The sequence below is a fragment of the Ochotona princeps genome, chromosome 11 (assembly GCF_030435755.1).
Source record: "Ochotona princeps isolate mOchPri1 chromosome 11, mOchPri1.hap1, whole genome shotgun sequence".
NCBI classification, from domain to species: Eukaryota; Metazoa; Chordata; class Mammalia; order Lagomorpha; family Ochotonidae; genus Ochotona; species Ochotona princeps.
In genome coordinates this window covers 22,031,297-22,054,092 of record NC_080842.1, presented here as the reverse complement: position 1 = coordinate 22,054,092, position 22,796 = coordinate 22,031,297, and the positions used below count along the sequence as shown (strand labels likewise).

General features: G+C 42.5%; 1 long non-coding RNA gene and 1 other non-coding gene across 2 annotated transcripts in view; one reads left to right on the top strand and one right to left on the bottom strand.

Annotated features, from left to right (window-relative positions):
• LOC131481434 (uncharacterized) overlaps positions 1–22,796 on the bottom strand; it is a 64,860-nt gene that overhangs the window by 31,962 nt on the left and 10,102 nt on the right. The window lies entirely within an intron of this gene.
• On the top strand, positions 7,498–7,626 carry LOC118760071 (U6atac minor spliceosomal RNA). Its single transcript, XR_004996562.1, has one exon. It is a non-coding gene; the product is annotated as a U6atac minor spliceosomal RNA (small nuclear RNA).

Below are 22,796 nucleotides of genomic sequence, written 5' to 3'. Positions count from 1 at the left end.
CGGAAACTGGACATTAAAAATGAAGATGATGTCAAATCTCTGTCTCAGGTGATGGCTCACGTGTTCAGCGATGGTGTGGCCAACTGCGACTGTATTGGGACTGATTTCTTTCAGGGCCTTTGTAACCAAACACTGAAAAACCGTAAATCAAGAAAGTTACATTGACCCCTTAGCAGAAAGTATCACCGATGTGTTGGCCAGGATGGAACAGGACTGGCTAGTCAAAGAAGCTGGGATGGATTTGTGGAGTTCTTTCATGTAGAGGACCTAGAAGGCAGCATCAGAAAGATGCTGCTGGCTTTTGGGTGGGGGGGGACGCCCCTGTTGGGCCGGATCCGAGACTGGGGATTCAGCATGCCAAAACCACACCGAGTCCCCGGCTCCTTCCAGGCCCAAGAGCAACCCTTCCTCGAGGCAAGCATGCCACGAGGGAACACTGGGAATGGAACCATAGTCTAGCTCCGCCCTGCCACCAAAAGCCGGAGGTGGGACGAGTCTGAGAGGATTGGGGCCTTGGGGTTGGGGGCGGACAGCAGCCTCCCGCAGAGTGGCGCGGGTGGGGGCACCCCCACCAGGCCGGATCTAAGACTGGGGACTCAGCAGGCCAAACCCACTGCCGAAAGGCAGTGCCCTGCTGGCTTTTGCAGGTGTTACTGGAATAGGAGCGGGTTTGGAATATCTGGTAAGATAGCCTTCGAAGTGTAATAGTTGACTCTCAACCAGTTCCAGCCACCAAAACCACACACCTCCATGAAATTGAAGGTATTTATGAAGTTGGAATTCAGACTGTCCTAGCTATAACTGAGAGTTCACTTCTAAGCAATTTAGCAGAAAAAGGAAGTACCAAATGGATTATGGTTCTCAAGAATAAACACATGGGAAAAGTTATTTCCCATGAAGAGTTACTGTCTGATAGAAGCCGCATTTAGTTTCAGCAACCAGCAAATTTTGGTTGGAGGGGCTGTGGAGGAGAACTAGATTAAGAGAGTATGATATAAGAGAAAGACTTATTTTCCCTATTTAGGATTGGATAGTGACCACTTGCCAGGCTGGTCAGAATTCATTAAATATGCCCAGTGAATATATTAATTCCCTGTAATGTTGAAAAGAAAGCACTAACAATGCCAGCAACCTGTGCAAAATGAATTTTAATTACATGGGAGTCCATATTTATATGTATTAAGCAGTTTCCCTTAAATCTCATGACAAACAAGTTTCAAACTTTCAATTTAGACACTTCACATATCTTAAATACATATGTTTAACAGCACCCTGGAATAGTCAGTATCAATAGGGATATGAAGTTGAAGCAAATACTTTTCCCTGAGCATCATCTATTTGTTTGTTCTGGTTTAGACATTATTTCTGGATAAAGTTCAATAAGAAACATGTGCTTTGAATACCCTCCCTTCATACTGAAGCTCGTAAGTTTTAGAGTTGGAGACTTACTATTCTTTTACCTTAAGTAAACTATTGAATTAACCTGATAGTGACAACATGGTAATTATGGTGGTAAAAATTTTATTCTTTTGCATAAAATTGACTCAAATTTAAAAGGTTCTTAGTGAAAATGGGAAAATAAAAATCACTAGCCCAGGATACTACACTTATTCAACTTAAGGTATCAATAAATACTGTGAGATCTCCTAATTTGCTTGAAGCATGGCATGCCAATAACTGGAGTATCCAAGCATACTGGAATACTTACTTTCCAAAAATATGTGAAGTCCTGTTACATTCATGTTTTTGCATTAAAATCAGTTTTTGAAGGGGTATAAATGAAGCAAGGAAACATCTCATATTTCTTTTTGTATTTCAGTTTTCACAATACACTATATATTTTTAAAATCTTAATATAAAAAAACAGCTTTCATCCATTTTATACATATGATTTTAAGAAGATAACCAATTTTTCCTACCCAATTCCCTCCATAAAAGCCACTCCTTCATTTTTTTCAGCTTTCAATGACCTAGTTCAATTTGCTTTATAAGTACATGATTAATACACCACTAACAATAATGCTGTGAAAGTAAAAAGCAGAAAGAACACCTTTCCATAGGAATAAGGATGTAAAATATCAGTTTCATTTTTACACAGTTTTTTCCATTCTATATTAAATAGTAACTATCAGAAGAAACATGATGAGGAATGTACTGTGATAACAAGAAGTAACATTATTAAATCAACTTCTGATTTCTCAGACTCTTGCTCAACTGTCAAGAGTGTAGCTAATATAAATGGTTGATAGGATGATTTTTCATACTGTTGTTTAAGTGAAATATAAGAAAAATTAAAGCTTTACATGTCCTCAAAAGGATAATATCATGAGGCATGCAGGATTCTTGCATGGCATCTCAAATTGGCTATGATAAATAACGGGTATTAACATGTACTAAAAGATATTTTCCTTGAAAAGATAAACATTACATAGCACATGAGACACAACAAATTTCCATATCATTTGTAAAACCATTTACACTTTTCTCTAAGAATGCTCAAACATATATTCAACAATATAATTCTTAAGATTTCTTTCTTTTTATTGGAAAGGCAGATTTACAGAAAGAACGAGAGACACAGAGAAAGGTATTTGCCCTCTGGTTCATTTCCCAAGTAACCGCAACAGCCGGATTGGGTCAATCTGAAGCCTGAAGCCTGAAGCCAAGAGCTTCATCTGGATCTCCCACGTGGGTGCAGGGTTCTAAGGCTTTGGGTCATCTTCCACTGCTTTCCCAGGCCACAAGCAAGGAGCTATGTGCTAAATGGAGCAGCCAAGACATGAATCTGCACCCATAAGGGATCCTGGCGCATGCAAGGTGATGATTTAGCCACTGGCCCACCATACTGGACCCAACAATGCAATTTTTAATAAAATAATGATGTCTGGCATTTTATTCTAAAACCTGAGTTCTGAATTTAGTTAACCTGAATAACAGAATTAAAAGGAAACTGAGAGTACCAAAACAGCCAGAGGGCCTGGCCCTCTATACAACTACATGATGCCTTTCACGCAGAGCACACAAGATCTATAACGTAAGCTAGTGCAGTGCTGTGGCTGGCTAAATCACTTCCAGGGACACTGGCATCCATTTTCTGAGTGCCAGTGCAGCTGCTTTGCCTCTGGTTCACCTCCCTTTAATTAGCCTAGAAAAGCAGTAAATGATGATGCAAGTACTTGTGACCCTTGTGGGAGACTGGGAAGGAGTTCCAGGCTCCTGACTTCAGCCTGTTTTAATCTAATTGTTTGCAACCACTTCTAAAGAATAGCAGATGTCTGTCTCTCTTGATCTTTGTCTTTCTCTGTTTCCCTATCATACTGTCTTTCAAATAAATAAATAAATACACATCTTTCAGATGAAGGTCCAGAACTTGCAAGTGAAATTCTGAACAGTTGGTAACACATGAAATTTTTGGAACATCAAAAATACATATTGCATTTTTACTATTCTTTAGGTTTGATTCACTAATTATCAAATTTTTTACAATGAAAAAATATCGGTATAGCTACAGAGAAATTTTTTGGAGTCTTGGCAAAATTTTAGTAATTAAGCACATGGTGATCAAATTTAATTTTCAAAATTTAGATATGGATTATAGTGATACCAACTAAGAATGAGGATCATCTGATTTTTTAAAAACAGCAAAATATTAAAAAATGCGAGAGTAGACAAAAGATTATTTTTCTGGATTCACCATAAGCCTTTTAGAAGTTGAATATTTTGAACAGTCATGCTTTTGAACATTAGAATGCTTGAAAAACCAATCTAATTAAGATTACAGCAATGTATTTATAAACATCGGTTATTTGGGGATGTAGTTTTTTTCATAACCTACTAAAAATGTACGTTTAGTTTCATATTTGAAATTTTATCCTTACTTCCAACTTTTTACATTTCTTCAGAGGTCTAAGAATTCCTAACCTTTTTCATTCTAGATGTAGTGTCATGTTTCTTAAATCATATGCAGATAATTTTTCTAGAATACCTTCTGAAACATATGAAAAACATCTAGAGATTCTGATTACTTTAGAGTTATATATCTACATATTCGTTTAAGAGCTGAGCATTGTTACTCATCAATAGTAGGCTCTTTTGTATAAATCTATAATAAGGTATTCATAAATTTTCTCAATCATAGTTGTACAATAATCACAATTACTGTATTTTTCAATAAGGAAAAGTAATAAGTAAGATATTCATAGTAAAGAAAAAAAAGGTTTTAAAAGTAGAAAGTAGTATGTTAAAAAGGGAAAAGAAATTAGACTACACATAGAGTAAAGAAGGGGAATTAAGAGCATTCAGGGTAGTCTACAGCCATACCGCCCTGAATGTGTTTGATCTCATCTGATCTCAGAAGCTAGGTAGTCAGGCCTGGTTAGTACTTGGTTTAGAGAGTGCGCAGGGTAGAGAAAGACAAAGAGTTTAAACCTAATGGTATTAATGGAGTAGATCTCACTGAGATGACAACACTAAAAATGTTTTTTTAAAAATGATTTTTCCACCACTGTTCCTGCTAGGACAGGAGGTGAACTGAGTAGGGCTGGCTCATGGAACCCCTGTAATGCATGAAATCTGGCATTGGGAGGGGTTCTGATGAAGCAGCCTGGACACCTTCTCTGTCAGGACACAGACCCTGCAGGTAAGCGCAAGATGGATGATAGGAAACAGCCCAGAACAGGCCATGGAAAGTTTTTCACTGTCATACGTTTGGCGTGGGTCGGGGCAGACCAGGCTGAATCAGTTCACATCACCCACTGAATTCGAGCACCAGAACAGTGTGGGTCGAGCCACGTTAGGTCGTGACAACAACCAGTACATATTACGGAATGCCAGGGTGAGGTTACCTGTACAGGATATGACCTCAGCACCCAACCAGCATGCGTGAGAACCAGGAAGGGTGGAGGCAGAGTTGGCAGGAGGAATATGAGGGGGTTCCCTTGCGGGACAGCTACTCTCACTAGAGAGCAGGAGTTGGGATGGGGGCAGACCAGACTAGGCAGGGCTACCACACCTGTGAGCCTCATGTGGACTAGATCAGGCAAAAGCCAGGCTGGGTTGATTATTTTTACTGGTGCAAACCAAAATTAGAGTGGGTGAAGGTTGATTGGGCTTAGCTGCAGCATCAGCTGGCAGAAGCTGGCACTGGGGGCTAACTCTGTCAAGTTAAACCACATAACTACCTGGAGAGTGCATAATCCGGGAGTGGGAGTGGCCTAGAAGGGAAATAGTAGGCTCCTCCATCTTGGGTTACCACTCCCACTGGATGGCATGAAAACCAGGACAGGGGCAGGGGTAGCTAGACAGAAAGGCACCCAACAGCATCTGTGTGGGCTGCATAGTGGAGCAGGTTAGATGGAACTAGGCTTCAATGCCCATTGACATGTATGAGAGGTGAATGGGATGTGGGACAGACTGGACAAGTCTGCTGCACATAGTGCCAAACCAGGGTAGGGGGCAGGCTTGGTGGGGTTTATTGTGGGTCGCTTTGACTAGGCTGCAGTTCCCACTGGTTTATGTGAGGGCCAGGTGTGTGCTGGGTAAAATCAGGCTGGACTGCAACACCCATTGGTTCCAGTGGAAGATGGGGCTGGAAACAGAACCAACCCAGCAATTGCAATCACCAGCTGATTGGGGCGATGGACTGTACCAGGCCCTCTACTTGCTAGTACATACAAGAATCTGGTCTGGGAATACCTCAGAGTTTCTTTCGGGATCACCCCAATCAAAATTTCGGACTCAGAGCCCTAACCAAGAAAAGACAGAAGACAGAACAAGTCAATCAACCACCTCAGCTATATGTTGGCAGTGAAAAACTGGGCAAACGGAGACTCTAAGATGGACTATGTCAATCAATGGATTCTTCAACAACCTCATCGTGCTTGGAGTGGTGAGATTGGCAGCAATTCATAAGTGCTGAACTATCAAAACCACTTCAGCAGGACCCTCGGAGCATGCCCCACATCTGGGACATAGGGTGGGTGGGAGACTGGGTGGGGCTTCTCCCTCAATATCCCCCTTTACCCCAGATACATGAAGGAAACAATGTGGAAATAATCGTCTTACCCACTTTCCTGTAGTCTTTGAAACTTTTTATCATAATTAACTATGTAAAGAATGTCAAAAATATAATAAAAAGAAATATTAAGGAAAAAAAGTGATTTTCCATGGGAAATGAAATAAGATTGAATTGTAAGAACAGGTTCTTCATAGAGTCAAGGCTAGAAGTATTACAGAACTGTTGAAAGGCTAGAGAAAAATATCACTTACAGCATGAGGATAGCTAAAACAGACTTTTAATAGTGAAAGAAATAATTCATATTTGGCCCTTGGATATGTTTGGAAGGTAAAAGCATACAAAATTTCCCTTAAAGTTGGATTTAGATAAGAAAATGCACAGTGTCTATTATTTTTGCCCGAGGAACAGGAAGGATGGATTAACCACCACCTGAGACAGGTAAAACTGCATGTGACACAATCTGGTTTTTGGTAAAAATGAGTTTCAAGATTCTTTCTAATGCCTGACTGAAGATGTTATGTAGAATGCTAAGCAGGCTGCGGCTTTATATTAGGAGTGAGGCTTGGACTCAAAGCACAAATTTAAGAAAAGTCTACACATGGATGGTTTACTGTCTGATTGAAAAAAAAAAAACTGTGAACTTCCCAGTTTGAGCCAACAAAAAATTTATTTGGGGCCTGATGCAATGGCCTAGCAGCTAAAATCTTCGCTTTGAATGCACCAGGATCCCATGTCAGCACCAGTTCTAATCCTAGCAGCCCCACTTCCCATCCAGCTCCCTGCTTGTCACCTGGAAAAGCTGTCAAGAACAGCCCAAAGCCTTGAGACCCTGCAACCACGTGGAAGACCCAGAAGAAGCTCCTGGTTCCTGGCTTTGGATTGGCTCAGCTATGACCATTGTGGTCACTTGGGAAGTGAACCAGTGGACAGAAGATCTTCCTCTCTGTCTCTTCTCCTCTCTATATATCTGTCTTTCCGATTATATATATGTGTGTATATATATATATATATATATACATACACATATATAAATCCTTTAAAAAATTATTTGGTATAATTCTGAATGTCAAACATCTGACATGGGTCTTTTTTTTTTTTTAAGATTTATTCATTTTATTACAGCCAGATGTAAACAGAGGAGGAGAGACAGAGAGGAAGATCTTCCATCCGATGATTCACTCCCCAAGTGAGCCGCAACGGGCCAGTACGCGCTGATCCGAAGCTGGGAACCTGGAACCTCTTCCGGGTCTCCCATGTGGGTGCAGGGTCCCAATGCATTGGGCCGTCCTCAACTGCTTTCCCAGGCCACAAGCAGGGAGCTGGATGGGAAGTGGAGCTGCCGGGATTAGAACCGGCGCCCATATGGGATCCCGGGGCTTTCAAGGTGAGGACTTTAGCCACTAGGCCATGCCGCCAGGCCCTGACATGGGTCTTAAAATGCTGAATTCAATATGTTAAGAAGATTACGTGCTATGCAGTATGAATTGTATGAAAGGAAAGAAGACCAGCATTCCCCTTGACAAGGATGGAAGAGATCCTTAGGTCTGATAATATACAGACCATTAAGAAAAGGCTGCATGCATATTTGGGATGCCAGGAGAATCTGTTTCACAGTTCAAAACCCTTACCTCCATCTTTAAAGTAGCTCACCCATATCTGTGCTTCTTTATTCCCAGAGGCTTTTGTCTGCCTTTGAACTACTAGGTTCCCTCTTCAAAGAATTTTATGATGAAATTCAGCCCACTTTGACAAACCATGTAAGTCTTTTCATCTCAAGAATCTCAATCAAATAATATCAGTGATATCTCATACAAACTATGTTTGTATATTTTGAAGATTCAAAACAAGGACATCTTTGAAGAATCATTAACCAGCCCATTCTGCATAATGCCATGAGACTGAATGAGATATTCAGGCAATATGTGAAGAGAAGAAAAAGGAATATCTGGGGTCAGCACAGTGATTCAACAGGCTAAACCTCCACCCTGTTGCACAGTGTTCATATGGATGTCAACTTGTGTCCCAGATGCCACATTTATAACCAAGTTCCCTGCTGATGCCTTGGGAGCAATACAGGATGACCCAGAACCTTGGGCCCACTTGGGAGACCTGGAAGAGGCTCCAGGTTAGTGCCTTCAGATCAACTTATCTCTGGCTGTTTGCAGCCACTTGGGGAGTGTACTAGTGGATGGAAAAAACATGTCTCCCATCTTTCCTTCTCTCTGTAAATCTGTTTTTAAATAAAAATAAATAAATCTTAAAGAAAAAGAAAAAAAAGGAAGATCTGTGTGTGAACATGGACATATTTCAACATTAACAGCTTAAGTAAAAACAAAAGCAACCATAAAAGAAAACTAAGTAAAGAAAACTAGTTAAAGGGCCCGGTGCAGTGGCCTAGCAGCTGAAGTCCTCGCCTTGAAAACCCCAGGATCCCATATGGGCATCTGTTCTAATCCCGGCAGCTCCACTTCCTATCCAGCTCCCTGCTTGTGGCCTGGTAGAGCAGTTGAGGACGGCCCAAAGCCTTGGGACCCTGCACCCGTGTGGGAGACCCGGAAGAGGTTCCAGGTTCCCAGCTTCGGATCGGCGCACACCGGCCTGTTGCGGCTCACTTGGGGAGTGAATCATCAGATGGAAAATCTTCCTCTCTGTCTCTCCTCCTCTCTGTATATCTGGCTGTAGTAAAATGAATAAATCTTTAAAAAAAAAAAAAAGACTTATAGTAAAATAGAACTGATCAGTGTCTGGATATGGACAAGCCCTGGCTGTAGTGAAACATCCAACGACAAGAACTGGAATGCATGGAAGGTGAGCAATCAGGGCTGGCCCATGGAGCCACCAGTATGCTCAAGACCTGGCACAGGGAGAGGTTCTGAAGGAAGAGCTTGGGAAACTCCTCTGTCGGAACACAGCCTCTACAGGGGAGCTCAAGAACCACCATAACGAGCAACCCAGACCAGGCCAGAGGAAGATACCCACCATCGTACATGTGGTATAGGGGGGCAGACCAGGCTGAACCCATTCACATCAACCGCTGGTGAATCCAAGCACCAGCATAGAGTGTGGCTCAGGCAAGTTTCAGTCACAACACATATCTGTGCACATTACAGAATGCCAAGGTGACATGAGCCGTACCACATGTGGTTGTAGCGCCCAAACAGCACACGTGAGAACTGGGGGGAAGGGGGCAGTGGGAGGAGGCAAAGCCAGCAGGGGAATGTGGGCTCCCCTGCTGGACAACCACTCCCACTGGAGAGCGTGAGTAGGGATGGGGGCCTACCAGGCAGACCAGACCAGGCAGGGCTACAACACATGTGGACCTCAGGTAAGCTAGATTGGGGAAGGGTCGGGTTGGACTGACTGTTCCGACTGGTGCAAGCAAAAATTAGAGTGGGTGAAGGTTGGTTGGGCTTTGCTGTAGCATCAGATGGCAGAGGCTAGCACTGGGGAGTAATGTTGTCAAGTTTAAAGCCAGAACCACCTGGAGAGTGCATAACCTGGAAACTAGAGTGGCCTACTAGGGAGCTAGTGGGCACCTCCCTCGTGGGTAACCACTCCCACTGGAGAGCACGAAAACCAGGACAGGGACAGGGGTGGCTAGACAGAAGGGCACCTGCCAGTATGTGTGTGGACTGCATAGTAGGTTGGTTGGGTTGAACTAGGCTTCAATGCTCACTGACAAGTACCAGAGCTAAATGGAATGTGGGACAGACTGAACAAGCCTGCAGTACATACTGGCAAGCATGGAACCAGGGTAGGGAGCAGGCCTGGAGGGGGTTACAGGGAGTCACCCCAACTAGGCTGTAGCTCCCACTGGTTTGCGTGAGGACCAAGTACAAAGTGTGTAGGATCGGGCTGGACTACAACAACCATTGGTTCAAGTGGAAGACAGGGCTGGAAACAGAACTGACTCAGCAATTGCAATGACCAACATGTGTATAAATTGATTGGAGCGACAGACTGTGCCAGACCCTGTGCTGGCAAACTCACACAAGAATCAGGTATGGGATCATCTCAGATGAAGTTTCTTTGGAGATCCCTCCAACTGAACTGTTGATCTCAGAACCCCAACCATGAAGAACTATTGCAGCCAGTGGATTCTGAATAGGTTACGTCACCATTGTAACAGCGAAATTGGCAGCAATTCAGACCTGTTGAACTATCAAAACTGCTTGAGTAAGACCCTCAGAGTGTGTCTCATGTCAGGGACCTGGGATGGGTTGGGAGGATGGGTGGGCTTTTCGTGTTGTTTCTCCCTTGACCCCAGATACAGGGGGAAAAATGATGATTTTAGTGTAGAAACAATGGTATTAAAAAAAGAGTGGTAATAAAATAGAACCCCCACCTTAACATAAGTTTAATTTGAAGAGAGAATTTAAGGAAAAGAGAATACTCTTCTGCATCACGATGATTCAATGTAATAATCCTTTACTGTGCAAGACACTGGTCTAAACACCACACATTTCTGCCAAGACAATTTCAAATGTTTCACAGTAGAAAACACATAATACATAAATAACCAGCAAAATAATCTGTAAGCACATGATGATACGTAAGACAGAGAAAACAAAAATGGTTGATGTGATGAGGAAAGAATGAGAAGCAGTTGAGAGGAGTACTATTTTCTATCAAGTGATTGAGCAAGACCTTCAAAATATCTCATTAAACTGAGACAGAACAGACAGAAAGCAGCCATGGAAGTTCCCTTGAGAAGACACTTCCAGACAGAGAAGATAGGTAGAGTAATAATTCTATGGACAGTGAAGAGAACGACAGTGAGAAAGACAATATGAGATCAAGTTAGGGAGGCAAGGAGTCCTAGCCATTCAGGGCAAGGAGGCTGAACTTTCAGATTTATTCTAAGTTTAATGGAAAATCCTGGGATATAGCAGGATCTTAATTGAATTTTTAACCAAACTTAGATAGGAGAGTTACATTAAGGAGACCAGAGTGTAGGGAACTGGTAAAGGAAGACAATGGAGATGAGATGAGCTATGGAATCATGAAAACTGGGCGGGGGGGAGTAATTATCTCCCCAGAGTTGACCGTGTAAAGGGCAGTTTCATTTTCCTGCTCATCATAAAGGGTGATGCCATTGCCGACAGCCTCAGAACAAAAGACAAGCTGATAAGAGAAAAACATAACAAGTTTGGACATAGTTACATACAACACAGGAGCTCTCAGATTGACAATGAATAACATAGCGTGGGCATTTTTATGCTTAGATTTAACTAAAGCATGGAAGGCCAAGTTGAAACAAGTATGATTTAGTGGTCATATACTGAGTGAGGCTTGTCCACTTGGACTTGGACCCTGGTTATTCTGGTCTGGGCAGCATTCTTTCCCCCCTGGAAAGAATGGGTATGGATAGAGTCCTATACCTATAAAAATATGGATCAGAGGATTTCTTTATGGACAACTCTTACACAGAATGATGAGGGAACATTAGTGTAATTGTCCAAATGAAAATTCGTCTTTCAGGTGAAACAAGAATTGAGATGACCTCTGTTTTTCGTAGCGAATTCCCATAACAGTTTTGGGTACTTTTATCTTGTTTGTCCTACTGATATTTGCAAGTAGTCTTGTGCGCTGTGCAGTCCAGAGTTTGAAGCCTGTGCTTTGTTTACCTTCTCCAGAAAGGTGGCCTGGCTCTGCAATTCTTTTGAGAGTCTGACACAAGTGTTTCACTACTTTCTGTACCTCAAGATGGTCCCATCAAAATGTTTTAAAGGTTCTGAGAAGTCCTGCAAGTTAATTTGACTTTATTTAACTCACTTAACTCCATACTTATTTAAACAGGAACATGTCCTCATATTTGGTGAACCAATGTCAAGCAGTGGATTCTGGAGAGATTTCATCATTCTTGGAGTGGCGAGATTGGCAGTAATTGAGAACTGTTAAACTATCAAAACCTCTTGAACAGGACCCTCAGAGCATGCCCAATACTGGGACTCTGGGTGATTTTGCTTGGCTGTGCTCCATTCCAGAGTGCAGAGGCATTTAGGAGGCTGGGTGTGGCTTTTCCCTTTGTCTCTCTGCTTCCCTCAGATACAGGAAGGAAAACAAGAGAATGTAGAAATAATGGTCTCACCCAATCTTCCTGTAGCCCTTGACCCTTATCAATCTAATCAACTATGTAAAAGACATTAAAAATAAAAAAATTATTGGAAAAAAATTTTAAGAAATATTTTCTGATATTTTATTCGAAGGAGAAAATGTAATTATATTGGTTACCTGAGCATTGGCTTTACTTCTCAGAACATTTTAGTAGTATAGAAATTTGCTTTAGTAATTAAATACTTTACTTCAAGAATATAAATTTTGACATAACATTAAATCTAGAGATTATAGGAACTGAACTGCTATCTTGACAAATACAATACTGAACGCCATGTCAGAGGATGGAAAGCAGAACAGGTTGGACAACTCTAAGCTTTGCAGCAAGTAGCTTGGTGTGTGGATGCCCTAAGCTGGACTTGGTCAGCAAAGAGACCTTGAAAAGATTTTTTTCAACCCTGGTACAACTTAGCTAGCAACATCTCAGAACTATTAAAACCAGTGAAGTAACACCCTGAGTACATTGGGGTCACTAAGGTGTCATCAAATGATTGTCCCCCATACCCAAGAGCTGATGTAGTCTGACAGCAAGGACTAGACCACACCTTTCTCTCCTCTCCCCACTTCAGGTACAGAAGAAAAAAAAAAAAGCTGAAACATTTGTCCATCTACCTTCCTCCATACTTCAATTCTCCCCACCCTACGCAGAGGCCCACATGGGGATGCATCCTTTTTAACTATGCAAACAATATTAAAAAATAAAACCATTAAAAAAAAACCTGTTTAGAACTTATACGAGAGTTTGGTAGAGTGGCAGGGTACAAAATTAATGAACAAAACTCAACAGCCATAGTGTATGCAAACAGCCCCAAGATGGAAAAAGACCTAACCAGCAAGATACCGTTCAAAATAACAGAGAAAAGTATGAAATATCTGGGAATAAACCTCACCAAAAATGTAGGAGACCTCTTTGAAGAAAACTACAAACTACTTTAAAAAGAAATTGAACAAGACCTCAAAAGATGGAGTAACATCCCATGCTCCTGGATAGGTAAAATCAATATCATTAAAATGTCTATACTGCCAAAAGCAGTAATATATACATTCAACGCAATCCCAATCAAATTGCCAAAAACATTCTTCATGGAACTGGAAACAATGATCCAAAGGTTCATCTGGAAGCACAAAAAACCACGGATAGCTAGAACCATCCTGAAGAACAGGAAGTTAGCAGGGGGAATCACAGTTCCGGACCTCTGGACATACTATAGGGCAGTGGTTATCAAAACAGCGTGGTACTGGCACAAAGATAGAGAGGAAGATCAATGGAGCAGAATAGAAACACCAGAAGGAAACCCACACAGATACAGCCAAGTAATCTTTGACAAAAAGACAAACGACAATCCAGGCAAATGGGAAGGTCTGTTCAATAAATGCTGTTGGGACAACTGGTTAATAGCCTGCAGAAACAAAAAGATAGATCCACATCTCTCACCATACACTAAGATCAGATCTAAATGGATAAAAGATTTAAACCTACATCCAAAAACCTTCAAACTTTTGGAAGAAAATGTTGGAAATACTCTGCAAGATCTAGGGGTAGGTCCCAACTTCCTAAAAAGGACACCAAAAGCAATAGCAATCAAGACCAGAATAAACAAATGGGACCTCATCAAACTAAGAAGCTTCTGTACAGCAAGGGAAGCAATCAACAAAGTAAAAAGGCAACCCACAGAATGGGAGAAGATCTTTGCACACTACATAGGTGATAGAGGGCTAATATTCAGAATATACAAAGAACTACAAAACAACCAAAATGTCAAAACAAACAAGCCACTCAAGAAATGGGCACGGGAAATGGGCAGACATTTCACAAAGGAACAAACCCAAATGGCAAATAAACATATGAAAAAATGCTCAAGTTCCCTGGCAATAAGGGAAATCCAAATTAAAACATCAATGAGGTACCACCTGACTCCAGTAAGATTGGCCCACATGAAAAAAAGCACCAACAACACTTGTTGGCGAGGTTGTGGGGAAAAGGGAACCCTACTCCACTGCTGGTGGGGCTGCAGATTGGTACAGCCTCTATGGAAATCAGTATGGAGAACATTCAAACAACTCAAAATCGACATACCGTATGATCCAGCAATAGCACTCCTAGGAATATACCCAAAACACCTGTTTTATGAGAAGCCAACATGCACCCCTACGTTCATAGCAGCACAATCAGTAATTGCAAAAACATGGAAGCAACTGAAATGCCCATCAGCAGAAGACTGGATAAGAAAGCTATGGCTCATCTACACCATGGAATACTACTCAGCTATTAAAAAAACAAAATGCAGTTCTTTGTGGCCAAATGGGCCAAACTGGAAACCATAATGCTAAGGGAAATGAGCCCATCCCAAAAGGTTAGATATCACATGCTTGCCTTATTTAAGACGATATGATGTTATGTATAACATGTTATATATGTTATATGTTGTGTATAAACGAAAATTGTAATGTCAATGAGGTGGTCACAGGATATGGTTAAGAACTCGCATTTATTTTTAACATATTGGTTACTCAATACTATGTCAATTAATTCCATAACGATGTAAATTGTTGCTGATAGTATGTTGGAACTTCTAATTGATCGGGATGATACTCTGCTGGCTCTGCCTTCAGACCAGAGCGGGTCTCCCTTAGAAGCCATTGAACTTGACTGGACAATAAGATGCTGGACTCTGTGTCTGCTATATGCTTGCAATGAGGGAATCTCAACTGAACTTGAGCTGTGGTTATGCAACAAGGTGGAGGAATCCACCATGGGGGGATGGCTTGGGGAGGGGTGGGGGGAATCCCAGTACCTATGAAACTGTGTCACATAATACAATGTAATTAATGAATAAATTTAAAAAAAAAGAAAAAAGATAACAAAATAAATAAAGATAGTTATTTCAGCCATGAAAAAAAAAAAAAAAACCTGCTTCTTCAGTTACTCATATGCAATCCCTGGGAATAAGTTTTCTTTCAATACCAACTGTCAGAATCTTTAGGAGAGTTTCATATCTGTTATTTTATCACATAGTCCTCTAAGATTTGTACAGTGTCCATAAAACTGTGAAATATGCATATTTTTAAAAATATCACGTGCAACTGGGCCCAGTGCAGTGGCCCAGCAGATAAAGTCCTTCTCTTGAACGTGCCATGATCCCATATGGGTGCTGGTTCTAATCCCGGCAGCCCCACTCCCATTCAGCTCACTGCTTGTGGCCTGGGATAGCAGTTGAGGACAGCCCAAAGCTTTGGAACCCTGCGCCCACGTGGGAAACCCAGGGGAAGTTCTTGGCTCCTGTCTTTGGATCGGTGCAGCACTGGCCATTGTGGTCACTTAGGGAGTGAATCATCAGACAGAATATCTTCCTCTCTGTCTCTACTCCTTTTTGTATATCTGACTTTGTAATAAAAATAAATCTTAAAAAAAATCACATGCAACTATGATAAAATGTTCACAGTGTTATGAGCCTGCTATAGCAGATGTAAAGCAAGAAAAATTTCCACTGGAAAAAAATTTCAAGAAAGAGTTGCTTCTTTAACAAGTGTAAAATTAAACCTGTCTTACTTAGTTAAAATTAAAACTGCTTTAGTGACCAAAATTAAATACTACAGGGTGCAAAAATGAATCAAAATATGATCTAGAACACAACAATTAGTGTTAAAAAATTAGTGTTTAACACAAATTACTTATTAAATTTTCATATTTTACCTGGGTGTTTACTACGAATACATACAATACAACACGTGAACACACTCTGGTGACTGCTGTTTTCCCAGGCATATTAGCAGGGAGCTGGATTGGAAGTGGAGCCATTGGGATACAAATCAGCAGCCATTTGGGATGCTGATATCACAGGTGGCAGCTTTGCCTGCTATGCCACAGCACAGACACCGCAAATTTGTTTTTCTTTCTTAAGTAGAGAAGACTTTATTTTAGGGAGGAGGGAATTGCAGGGAACAGGGGAGATAAAAGGAGATTAAGGATTTAATCTACCTGGACAGAGTATACATTGTTTGAAACTAGGCTTCATTCTCTTTGAGCAGCAGTCAGAATCTCTTCTTCAGCAGCTTGTTAGGGGAGGTGCAGAGTGCTACAGAGACACTGCTAAGATGGGGAGGTGGGGGAAGGAAGGGATGCAGAAAGGCTCTTTGGCGAAATTTACAGTGCTTTGTCTTAGAGGAATGGAATGTCTCCAGGTGGACCAGAGCTTTCCAGAACACTAAGCATTCTGCCAGCCTCTTGATTAATGATCTACACTCAATTGCTTCAGGACTGGGAGCTCAACCTTTGAAAACTCTGCTTTTGTCTAGTCTATGGCCTCAGTCTCTGGCAGACACACTTCTAATAGAAGTTTTTAAATATTAGCACAGTTTCTAATTCAGTTTTTCTTGCCTACCAGTGGAAAATTTTTTTTAATATTCTCAGTGACCGTTCTGTTGTTCACCATCCTTACTAACATCTTAGATGTTATTATTAGTAAAGGCAGGATGAGTGGAAAGCAGGATAAATTTTTGAGAATATGGACAAAATCAGGTAAGTTGGCTTACCCATTGACCAGAGGTGTGATAGCAGCATGCAGGCAACGTTGTGTTGCCAGGTGGATGATATTACCAAGGTTAACTATCCAGATGCTGCTGCTAACTTAACTCCCCCAATTCACATCACCATATACACACTAAAGAATTAAGTACTGCATCCACCATGTACAGTAAATAGTATATAATATACAGTACATATATATACTATATATATACTATATAATAAATTTTCTTTTTAAAAACAGATTTATTTTATTTTTTATTAGAGAGTTAATATACAGAGAGGAAGATCTTTTTTTTTAATTATTTATTATTTAACTTCATTAATTACATTGTATTATGTGACACAGTTACATAGATACTTGGGTTCTCCCCACCCCTCCCCAAACCCTCCCACCATGGTGGATTCCTCCACCTTGTTGCATAACCACAGCTCAAGTTCAGTTGAGATTCCCCCATTGCAAGCCTATACCAAACATAGAGTCCAACATCTTATTGTCCAGTCAAGTTCAACGGCTTCTTAGGTATACCCTCTCTGGTCTGAAAACTGAGCCAGCAGAGTATCATCCCAGTCAATTGAAAGCTCCAACATACCATCAGCAAAAATTTACATCATTATGGAATTAATTGACATAGTAATGAGTAACCAATAGTTAAAGATAAATGCGAGTTCCCAGCCACCTTCTGTGACCACCTCACCTATACTTCAACTTTAGTTTATACACAACATATAACATACATAACATAACATGTTATACATAACATCATATCATCTTAAATTAAGGCAAACATGTGGTATCTAACCTTTTGGGATTGGCTCATTTCCCTTAGCATTATGGTTTCCAGTTTGGCCCATTTGGCCACAAAGAACTGCATTTTGTTTTTTTAATAGCTGAGTAGTATTCCATGGAGTAGATGAACCATAGCTTTCTTATCCAATCCTCTGTTGATGGGCATTTTGGTTGCTTCCATGTTTTTGCAATTACTGAGTGTGCTGCTATGAGCATAGGAGTGCATGTTGGTTTCTCATAAAACAATTGTTCTGGATATATTCCTAGGAGTGCTATTGCTGGATCATACGGTATGTTGAATTTGAGTTGTTTGAATATTCTCCATACTGATTTCCATAGAGGCTGTACCAGCCTGCAGCCCCACCAGCAGTGCAGTAGGGAGAGTGGCAGGGTACAAAATTAATGAACAAAAATCAACAGCCATAGTGATGCAAACAGCCCCAAGATGGAAAAAGACCTAACCAGCAAGATACCGTTCAAAATAACAGAGAAAAGTATGAAATATCTGGGAATAAACCTCACCAAAAATGTAGGAGACCTCTTTGAAGAAAACTACAAACTACTTTAAAAAGAAATTGAACAAGACCTCAAAAGATGGAGTAACATCCCATGCTCCTGGATAGGTAAAATCAATATCATTAAAATGTCTATACTGCCAAAAGCAATATATACATTCAACGCAATCCCAAATTGCCAAAAACATTCTTCATGGAACTGGAAACAATGATCCAAAGGTTCATCTGGAAGCACAAAAAACCACGGATAGCTAGAACCATCCTGAAGAACAGGAAGTTAGCAGGGGGAATCACAGTTCCGGACCTCTGGACATACTATAGGGCAGTGGTTATCAAAACAGCGTGGTACTGGCACAAAGATAGAGAGGAAGATCAATGGAGCAGAATAGAAACACCAGAAGGAAACCCACACAGATACAGCCAAGTAATCTTTGACAAAAAGACAAACGACAATCCAGGCAAATGGGAAGGTCTGTTCAATAAATGCTGTTGGGACAACTGGTTAATAGCCTGCAGAAACAAAAAGATAGATCCACATCTCTCACCATACACTAAGATCAGATCTAAATGGATAACAGATCTAAACCTACATCCAGAAACCTTCAAACTTTTGGAAGAAAATGTTGGAAACACACTAGAACACTTAGGGGTAGGCCCTCACTTCCTAAAAAAGACTCCAAATGCAGTAGAAATCGAGACCAAAATAAACAATTGGGACCTCATCAAACTAAGAAGCTTCTGTACAGCTAGAGAAACAATCAACAAAGTAAAAAGGCAACCCACAGAATGGGAGAAGATCTTTGCACACTACATAGGTGATAGAGGGCTGATCTCCAGAATATACAAAGAACTACAAAACAACCAAAATGTCAAAACAAACAAGCCACTCAAGAAATGGGCACGGGAAATGGGCAAGCACTTCACAAAGGAACAAACCCAAATGGCAAATAAACATATGAAAAAATGCTCAAGTTCCCTGGCAATAGGGAAATCCAAATTAAAACATCAATGAGGTACCACCTAAGGCCAGTAAGACTGGCCCACATGAATAAAAGCACCAACAACACTTGTTGGCAAGGTTGCGGAGAGGAAGATCTTTTATCCAATGATTTACTCCCCAAGCGGCTGTTAGGGTTACCTGAGCCAGGTCGGACTCGATGCTTGCAGTCTTAGCCACAGCTACCACTGCCACGTGGTGAGCAAGTCCTGGGCTTTTAGCCGACCTCTGCAGTCTTGGAGGGAGGAGGGTGGAATTACTGCCTACAGACATCAATGGATAAAGCCACTGTATATGCAGGTAAGGAATAAATCCTGAGGGACTCCCAATGACAGGGTCACTGTACTTGCAGGTAAGCAAAGGGACTGAGACATGGTGGTTTGGAGGGGAGAACTTGGAACATCTGTATGGGTCAAATTGACACCCATGTGAGTCCTGACTAGGGCTTGTTATAATGAAACATTGCTGACCACCATATGCTACTCCATGCAAACGCGAGGGCAGTGGACAAGTCTAGCAAAGCTAGATCCTAGTACCTGACTGAATGTCACAACAGAGATGACAAACATTAGGCAGGGCCATGACACTCACAAGCACACAAAAGAACCAGGTCCGGGGATAGACTTTGTTGGGGACATGTGGGCCAAACCATGAAGAAATACAAGTCTCATGGTTCGCTCAAATTTGGGGTGACCACTGAACTTTCCAACACTCACAGGTACAGGGACTGAGAACAGTCTGGGCAGTTCCAGACTTCAGCACCTGCATATGCACCCTAAAATAGGGTGTGGGGTGGGCCAGGCCGCAACATTCACCAGCTCATTCAAGGTCAAGGTGGAAAGGCAGGCTATGCAGGGCAAGGGTCTAGCACCATGTGGGAGATCTGAGACTGGGAGTGGGCCAACCAGAAGAGCTTGGGAAAGTCCCCTAATGGGTCATAACTCTCACTGCTGAGCACATGATCAAGCCTGGGAGTTGGACAGGAACTCCAACTGTTGGAAAATGTGTGGGTTGATCTTCGAAGGGGGCAGGCCAGATAGGGCCAAGCAAACATGAGCTCACAAGCAAGTGCAGAAACCAGGCTGGAGCACAGGGCATGCCCGACTAGGCTGTTACACCTACCAGTTTGCATGAGCCAGGGATGGGAGCAGACGGAGCAGGGTCAGGTTCCAGCACATGCCAGTGAGAGCTGGAACTGGGGGCAGGCCAGGTCAGGCCAGGCTACAGCATCCAAGGCAAAGGTCATGACAGGTGAGAGACTATTCCCAGCTGGGTCAGACCAGGAGCAACCACTTGCACATGCAAGATCTATAGCTGGGAACAGGCCTGGTTGGGAGCACAGGGGACGCCCTGGGTATGTTCTGGTTCCCACTGTTGAATGCGAGGACCAGAGTGCAGTCAGCTATCACATCTGGTTATGGTTTCAGTGTCTTGGTACAACTGTGGTCTGGATCCTGGGTGTGCCAGACTGGGACAGACTCCAGCACCAACCAGCGCTCATGAGAACCAGGTTAGGTGTAAGACAGGCTGGGCTATGTCTCTGCCCCTTTTGAGTCATATGTCAGCTGTGTGTGGGTGTGGAGCAGGCTTGGCTGTGCTGTAACACCCAACAGTAAAAACTGGAATGGGTCAAAATTGGTCAGGAATGGTCACTGTTCCTGCTAAGTAGTGCTGGCCCATGGACCCACCAATGGGTACAAGATCTGGCTTTGGGAGCAGTTTTGACAGAAGAGCCTGAGCAACTCCTCGTTTGTAACACAGTTCCTGCAGGTGAGCTCAAGAACCAGGATAAGAAGCACCCCAGACCAGGCCAGAGAATGGTATCAACAGGCATACATTTGGCATATGTCAGTGGTGCACCTGGCTGGGCCAGTTCGTATCACCCGCTGGCAAACTCAAACACCAGAATACAATGTGTGTTTTGGGCCAGGTTCGGTCGCACCCACTGGCAAATGTTGAGGAGAGGCAGGCCATGCTGGACAGGGCTATAGCACCCAAACAGAACACGTGAGAACCATGAATGGAGGGGGCAAACCCGGATGTGGGGCAGCATATGGCTCCCCTGCTAGATCATCACTCCCATTGGTGAGCATGAGAGTTGGGATGGGGCAGACCAGACCCGGCAGGGCTATAACACCTATTGGCCTCCTGTAAATTGGATTAGAGAAAAGCCAGGCTAGGTTGACTCTTCCTATTGGTGCAAGCATAAGTCAGAGTGAAGGTGAGGGTTGGTTGGGCTTTGCCACAGCGTCAGCTGGCAGATGCTAGCAGTGCGAGCTCATTCTTTCAAGTTCAACTGCAGGACCACCTGGAGAGTGCATGATCCGGGAGTGGACCCAGTATGGAAATAGTGGACACCTCCCTCTTATGTTGCCATGGCTAGACATAGTGGCAACCACCAACATGTGTGTGGGCTGGATAGCAGGGCTGGTTGGGTTGAACTAGGCTTCAATGCCCATTGACATGTATGAGAGCTGAATGGGATGTGGAGCAGACCGGACAAGCACAGGAACCAGGGCAGCGATGGGCCTGGTGGGGTTATTGTGGGTGACTCCAACGAGGCTGCAGCTCCCACTGATTTGGATGATGGCCGAGTGTGTAGTGGGCAGGGTCAGGCTGGGCTGCAACAACCATTGGCTTGTGTAGAAGACAGGGCTAGACAGAACTGATCCAGCAATTGCAACCAACCACCGGTGTGCAAGTGGGGTGACTGGGACAAGGCACTGTGGACCCTACACTGGCAAGCACATGCAAGAATCAGGTCGGGAATCACCTCAGATCAAGTTTTTTTGGGGAATCACCCCAACTGAATCCTTGGACTCAGAACCCCAATCATGGAGAGAATTGCAGGTTCCATGATCTGACTGTACAGTGCATGTGTCAGAGCTGAGCCTCCTCATTGGCTTAGATGGATCAGTGGACACAATACCCAGGTGCACATGGGGATATGGCAGGATATACAGAGGACACATGGTACCATAACTGAGCATGGAAGACAGAATAAACTGATCAGCCACCCCAGTGACATGTTTGCCGTGAATATCCGGACAAATGCAGACTCTAAGGTGGATAATGTCAACCAGTGGATTCTGGAGAGATTTCTTCATGTCTGGAACAGTGAGATCAGCAGCAATTCAGAACTGCTAAACTATCAAATCCACCTGAGCAGTGCTCTTGGAGCATGTCCCACATCGGGAACAATGGGATGGTTGGGAGGCTGGGTGGGGCTTCTCCCTTTGTCTCACCCTTTCCCCTAGATACAGGAAGGAAAACAGCGAATGTGGAAACATTGGTGTTATCCACTTTCCTGTAGCCCTTGACCCTTTGCACCTTGATCAACTATGTAAAGATCATCAAAATATAATAATAGTAATAATAATAATAATTTTTAAAAAGAAAAAATATGAAATTATATTTCAGTAAGTTACACTTTAATAAAATCTGATACCTTCGTGTTCCAACTAAGGAAGCTCAGCACTCCCTCAGTCCTAGGGAGGGAACAGAGTACAGTTTTGTGTTACCAAAATTCGAGATGCACAGATATTATGAGTTCACTGCCTGCAGTGAATCAGCTGGATCACCTTGCACACAAAGGGTTGAGGTTTGATCATACCAGCCATTACCAACATCCCCTCCACTTACTCTACATATTCAGAGGAGATCCACTATACCAACATGTGTGTGACTCTGGACTCCTACTGTACCCACAAATGATGACCAGGGTTCCATGTCTCCACCCAGTATAGACTTGGGGATATCCACTGTAAGCCACAGACATTCCACCACTCCAAAGAGGCACATTTACACAAACAGAGTCTTCAGAGGACTTAGCAACA